The sequence below is a fragment of the Cupressus sempervirens genome, chromosome 7 (genome assembly GCF_028749045.1).
Source record: "Cupressus sempervirens isolate cs-2001-9-10 chromosome 7, ASM2874904v1, whole genome shotgun sequence".
NCBI lineage: Eukaryota > Viridiplantae > Streptophyta > Pinopsida > Cupressales > Cupressaceae > Cupressus > Cupressus sempervirens.
Genome location: NC_143124.1, coordinates 402,772,153 through 402,779,957, shown reverse-complemented (window position 1 = coordinate 402,779,957; position 7,805 = coordinate 402,772,153).

Sequence of the window (7,805 nt, the reverse complement as noted above, 5' to 3'; positions counted from 1 at the left end):
TACATGATGACATATGTCCCTAAGACACCTTGGGACATATGAGAATCATTTTTATGGGTCCTTCGATGCATCACATGACAACATATGTCCCTAGGGGTCCTAGGACTCTTAAAAAAATATTAGAATCATTCTTATGGGTCAAAAGTGGTTATAGGTTGACCTATGATCCACTTCGACTCATTACATAATGACATATGTCCTTAGTGTTCCTCAGAACCCTAGGGACATATTAGAATCGTTCTTATGTGTCTAAGGGGGTCATAGGTTGACCTATGACCACCTTTGACCCATTAAACGATGACATATGTCCCTAGGGGTCCTAGAAACCCTAGGGACATATTCAAATACTTCTTATGGGTCAAAGGGAGTCATAGGTTGACCTATGACCCCCTTTGACCCATTACATGATGATATATGTCCAAAGGGGTCTTAGGATGCCTAGGGACATATTAGAATCATCCCTATGGGTCAAAGGGGTTCATAGGTTGACCTATGACCCCTTTTGACCCTTTACATGATGACATATGTCCTTAGGGGTCTTAGAACCCCTAGGGACATATTACAATCGTTCTTGTTGGTCAAATGGGGTCATAGGGTGACCTATGACAACCTTCGACCCATTACATCACGAAATATGTCCCTAGGGGTCCTAAGACCCTTAGAGACATATTAAAATCAATCTTATAGGTCAAAGGGAGTCATAGGTCAACCTATGACCCCCTTTGACACATTACATGACAACATAACATATTAGAATTGTTCATATGAGTCAAAGGGGGTCATAGGTTGAATTATGACCCCCTTCGACCCTTTAAATGATGACATATGTCTCTAGGGGTTCTAAGAACCGTAAAGACATATTAGAATTGTCCATATGGGTCAAAGGGGGTCATAGATTGACCTATGACCCCCTTCGATCCATTAAATGATGACATATGTCCCTAGGGGTCCTGGGACCCCTAGGGCCCTATTAGAATTGTTCATATGGGTCAAAGGGTCTTTGACCCATTAAATGATGACATATGTCTCTAGGACCCCTAAAGACATATGAGAATCATTCTAATGGGTGAAATGGGGTCATAGGTTGACCTATGACCCCCTTCAACAGATTACATGACGACATATGTCCTTAGGGGTCCTAGGACCCCTAGTGACATATTAGAATCATTCTTATAGGCCAAAGAGGGTCATAGGTCAACCTATGACCCCCTTCGATCCATTACATCATGACATATGTCCCTAGGAGTCATAGGACACCTAGGGACATATTAGAATTGTTCTTATGGGTCAAATGGGGTCATGGATCACCCTATGACCCCCTTTGACCCACTAGAAGGATTCTAATATGTCTCTAGAGATCTTAGGACCCCTAAGGACATATGTCATCATATAATGGGTCGAAGGGGGTCATAGGTAAACCTGTGACCCCCTTTGACCCATAAGAACGATTCTAATATGTCCTTAGTGGTCCTAGGACCCCTAGGAACATATGTCATCATTAATGCATTGAATCGAGTCATAGGTCAACATATGACCCCATTTGAACCATACGAATGATTTTAATATGTCTTTAGGGGTCCTAAGACCCGTAGGGACATATGTCACCATTTAATGGATCAAAGGGGGTCATTGGTCAACCTATGACCCCCTTTGACCCATATGAATGTTTCTAATATGTCCCCAGGGATCCTAGGATCCCTAGGGAGATATGTCATCATGTAATGGATCGATTGACCTCTGACCCCCTTTGATCCATATGAATGATTCTAATATGTCCCTAGGGATCCTAGGACCCATGGGGATATATGTCATCATGTAATGGGTCAAAGGGGATGATACGTCACCCTATGACCTCTTTTGACCCATATGAATGATTCTAATATGTCGCTAGGGGTCATAGAACCCTGGGGATATATGTTTTCATTTAATGGATCGAAGGGGGCAGTAGATCAACCTATGATCTCGTTTGACCCATAAGAACGATTCTAATATGTCCCTAGGGGTCCTAAGACCTCTAGGTATATATGTCATCATTTAATGGGTCGAAGGGGGTCATAGGTCAACCTATGAAACCCTTTGACCCATATGAAGTATTCTACTATGACCCTAGGGGTTTTTGGACCCCTCGGGACATATTTCATCATGTAATATGTTAAAGTGGGTCATAAGTCAACCTATGACCCCTTTTTAACCATAAGAATGATTCTAATATGTCCCTATGGGTCCTAGGACCCCTATGGACTTATGTCATCATGTAATGGGTCGAAGGGGGTCATAGGTCACCCTATGAGCCCCTTTGACCCATAAGAATGACTCTAATATGTCTTTAGGGTTTCTAGGACCCCTAGGGACATATGTCATCATATAATGGGTCCAAAGGGGTCATAGGTCAACCTATGCCCCTTTTGACACATAAGAACAATTCTAATATGTCCTTAGAGGTCCTAGGAACCCTAGGGACATATGTCATCATGTAATGGGTCGAAGGGTGTCATACATCAACCTATGATCCCTTTTGATCCATATGAACAATTCTAATATGTCCCTAGGGATCCGAGGACCCCTAGAGACATATTTCATCATGTAATGGGTCGAACGGCATCATAGGTCAACCTATGACCCCCTTTGACCCATATGCATAATTCTAATATGTCCCTAGGAATACTAAGACCTCTGGAGACATATTTCATCATGTAATGACTTGAAGGGGGTCATAGGTCAGCCTATGACCCCCTTTGACCTATAAAAACAATTCTATATGTCCCTGGGGATATATGTCATCATTTAGTGGGTCGAAGGGGGTCATAGGTCAACCTATGAACCCTTTGACCCATGTGAATGATTCTAATATGTCCCTAGGGGTCCTAGGACCCTTAGGGACATATGTCATCATTTAATTAGTCAAAGAGGGTGATAGGTCAACCTATGACCCCCTTTGACCCATATGAAGCATTCTAATATGTTCCTATGGTTCCTAAGACCCTTATGGACACATGTCGTCAGGTAATGGGTCGAAGGGGGTCATAGGGTGACCTATGACCCCCTTTGACACATTAGAAAGATTCTAATATATCCCTAGGACATATGTTGTCATGTAATGGGTCCATGGGGGTCAAAGGTCATCTTATGACCTCCTTTGACCCATAAGAATGATTCTAATTTTTCTTTAAGGGTCCTAGGACTCCTAAGGGCATATGTCATCATTTAATGGGTTGAACGTACCTATGACCCCCTTTTACACATAAGAATGATTTTAATATGTCCCTAGGTGTCCTAGGACCTGTAAGGACATATGTCTTCATTTAATGGGTCAAAGTGGGTCATTGGTCAACCTATGACCCCTTTTGACCCAAATGAACGATTCTAATATGTCTTTGGAGATCCTAGGACCCCTAGGGACATATGTCATTATGTAATGGGTCAAACAGGGTCATAGGTCAACCTATGACCTCATTTGACCCATATGAAGTATTCTAATATGTCTCTAGCGATCCTAGGACCCCTGGGGAGATATGTCATCATGTAATGGGTTGAAGGGGGTCATAGGTCAACCTAAGACCCCATTTGACCCATATGAATGATTCTAATATGTCCTTAGGGGTCCTAGGACCCCTAGGGATATATGTCATCATTTAATGGGTCGAAGGGGGTTATAGGTCAACCTATGACCCCCTTTGACCCATAAGAACAATTATAATATGTCCCTAGGGGTCCTAGGACCCCTAAGTACATATGACATCATTTAATAGGTCTAAGGGGGTCAGAGATCAACCTATGACACCCTTTGACCCATATGAAGCATTCTAATATGTCCTTAGGGGTCCTAGGACCTATATGGACATATTTCATCATGTAATGTGTCGAAGTGGGTCATAAGTCAACCTATGACCCCCTTTGACCCCTAAGAACAATTCTAATATGTCCCTAGGGGTCCTAGGACCCCTAAAAAAAATGTCATCATGCAATGGGTCGAAAGGGGTCATAGGTCATCTTATGAGCCCCTTTGACCCATAAGAATGACTCTAATATGTCCCTAGGGGTCCTAGGACCCCTAGGGACATATGTCATCATTTAATGAGTCAAAGGGGGTCATAGGTCAACCTATGACCCCCTTTGACCAATATGAAGCATTCTAATATGTCCATAGGGGTCTTAGGACCCCTAGGGACATATTTCATCATGTAATGTGTCGAAGGGGGTCATAGTTCACCCTATGACCCCCATCAAACTATATGAAAGATTTTAATATGTCCCTAAGGGTCTTAGGATGCTTAGGGACATATGTGATCATGGAATGTGTGGAAGGGGGTCATATGTCACCCTATGATCCCTTTCTTCCCATATGAATGATTCTAATATGTCCCTAGGGGTCTTAGTACCCCTAAAGACATATGTCATCATGAAATGTGTCGAAGGTGGTCATAGGTGACCCTATAACCCCCTTCGACCCATATGAATGATTCTAATATTTCACCAGGTGTCCTAAGACCCTTGGAGACATATGTCGTCTTGTAATATGTCGAAAGGGTTCATAGGTCATCCTGTGACCCCCTTCAACCCATATAAATTATTCTAATAAGTCCTTAGGGGTCCTAGGATCTCTTAGGGACATATGTTATCATGGAATGTGTTGAAAGGGGTCATAGGTCATCCTATGAGCCCTTTCAACCCATATAAATGACTCCAATAGAAATAATATAGTAAAAATAATAATTATATATATATATAATATTTATAGATTATAATAATAATAACATAATATATTATTATATATTAAAATAAGTCATAATATTAATAATATATTATAGATTATAATTTACATATGATAATAATAATAATAATATATTATAGATTATAATTTATATATGATAATAATAATAATATGTATTAATAACATATATATAATATATTACATTATTATATTCAATAAAATTATAGTAATAATAATAATATGTTATAATAATATATATTATATTTATAGATAATAATAATAATAACATTATATATTATTATATATTAATAGATTATATATTATATCTTTACATATTTCATAACTCAAATTAGTTATATCACTTACAAATTCATTTTTCCCTCTAATTTTTGTGCCTTTTCCCTCCAATTTTTATGCTGCCGGTATCGGATACTGGATCTCATATCGGATATCTGATATGAGATTCGATATCCGATATGAGATCTGATATCTGATCTCATATCAGATATTTGATCTCAAATCGGATATCCGATAAGGCTTGGGCCTTACTTTCTAGGTTTGGTACCTGGATAGGTGAAAAAAAGTTAGAGCAGATTTTGAAGTGCTTTTAGATGTGTTCAAACTCTATTTTTTTCACATTGCCACTTTTTGGCACACCATGATCCTGCACATACCCTTTAGTGCTAATGTGTTTATGAGTGGAAATGTGCTTAAAGTGTTAATATTAAATTTAGGTATAGTATTAGGGTCACTGGACTTATATTATCATTACGGCAATAATTTATGTCATTATCAATATTAGGTTCTAGGGTTAGGATAAAATATTATGTTAATAGAATGGTTAATATTATCACTATATCTAGAGTTGGTGTTAGGGTTAAAGTTTAACATTTAGGCCTAGAGTTAGGCTTGGGACTATGGCTAGAGTGTTTGTTTAAATCATGGTTTGTATCATGGTTAGGATTGAAATCTTGATCACGTTTGAGATTATAGCTTAGGATTAGGATTATCTTCAAGGTTAGGATTTACATCATGGTTAGTATTATGGTTAAGATTTAGCTTTCAATTAGAGTAAGTTTAGGGCTTAGAATTAAAGGATTTTCATTAGGGTTAGGGTTTACATTGTTTTTAGTATTAGTGTTACAATTAGAATAAAGGTTTTAAGTTTATGGAATTGTTAGGGTCAATGTTGTATTTAGGATTATAATTTAGTATAATTTATGGGTTAATAGTTAGGTCAATGGTTAAGGATTTAGGATGAGGGTTTATCATATAGGTTTATGATTTAGCTCAAGATTAGGGTTTAGGGTTTAGAATTTATAATCAGGGCTTAGAAATAAATTTTAAGATCAAGTTTTATCTTTAGGATCCATGGTTATGGTTAGGGCTAAGGTTTGCGTATGCATTTATAATGGTTTCTTAGTATTATGGTTGTAGTTAGGGTTAGGGTTACTATTAGGGATTAAAATTTATAAATTCAGTTAGGATTCTAATTTATCAATTTTATGATTATAGTTAGGTAAATGGTTTTAGGGTTAGTTTTTGAGATAAGTTTAGAGTTAGGGTGTACATCATGGTTAAGGATAAGGATAGGGTTATCATAAGGCTTAGGGTTAGTGGTATTATTAGAATGAAGGTTATAATTATGGTTAGTATATGAATTATGATGAGGGTTAGGAGTAAGTGTATTTTGTAACTATGCTTTGGTTATGATTCAAATTGAGCTTTTTTTAGGATTCAAATTAGGGTATGGTTATCATGAATGTTAGGGTTGGGTTAAAGGTTATGGTTAAAGTTTAGATTAAATTATAGTTAGGGTTAAAATAGGGATATATTAGTTTAATTAATGTTATGATTTAAGGAAAATTAAGGTTAGAGTTAAGATTAGCTTAGGATAAGGTGCAAATTAGAGGGAAAACCTTTTATTTATAGTTAGGGTTGAAGATAATTTTAAAGTTGAGAGTTTGGTTATGGTTAGAGTTAATTTATTGTTAGGATTTTAGTATACTTTGGGGGTATTAATAGAGTTAAATTAGGGTAATAAATTATTTATATTACTCTTAGGATAATGTTGAGGTTTAGGTTTCAAGTTGGGTTACATATCATTTTAAACAAGGGTCATGCTTCATGTATGTACATGTGTTTATGTATGCATGTATCTCAATTGTAATATTATAATTTAAGATTATAGTCAACTTGTTTTAATTTTATGCAAGTTAGGCCTCAATTAGGTTTTGAAATAGGGTTTTAGTGTAAGGATTATAATAGGCTCAATTTTAGGGTAAGATTTAGGGTTATGACATTGTTAGGGTTTATACGAGTATAATTTAACATTATTTAGAGGTTAATATTAAGGTCCATGGTTAAGAATTTAGGATAAGGGTTTAGCACATAAGTTTATGATTTGGTTCATGATTATGATTTAGGGTTTATCATGTATAATAAGGGTTTAGAAATAAAATATTAAGATCAAGGTTTATCTTTAGGATCCATGCTTATGGTCAGGGTTAAGGTTTGTGTGTGTGTTTACAATGAATGGTTAGTATTATAATTGCAGTTATGATTAGGATTAATATTAGGGATTTCAGTTTATAAATATGGCTAGGATTAAGATTTATCAATTGTAGGATTATGGTTAGGTAAAGTGTTTCATGCTATTTTTTGAAATAGGGTTAGAGTTAGGACGAGGGTTATAATTATGGTTAGTGTAAGAATTATGACGAAGGTTAGGACTAAGGGTATTGTTCTAACTATGCTTTGGTTATGATTCAAATGGGGAATTTGTAAGGATTCAAATTTGGGTCTGGTTATCATGCATGCATCTAAAACTTAATATTATAATTTAGGATTTAGGCCAACTTGTTTTAATTTTAAGTAAATTAAGCTTCAATTAGATTTAATGCAAAGGTTATAGTTAGGCTCAATTTTAGGGTTATATTTAGGATTTAACTTATCAAGTGACCCTTTTTTATGTAAGATAAAAAAAATAGGATTAGAATTTACTTAAGATCTACTAAACAACCCTAATTTATTAGAAGTTAATGAAGCACTTATTATATTCTTACCAACTTTAATACTAACTTTTATACGTTAA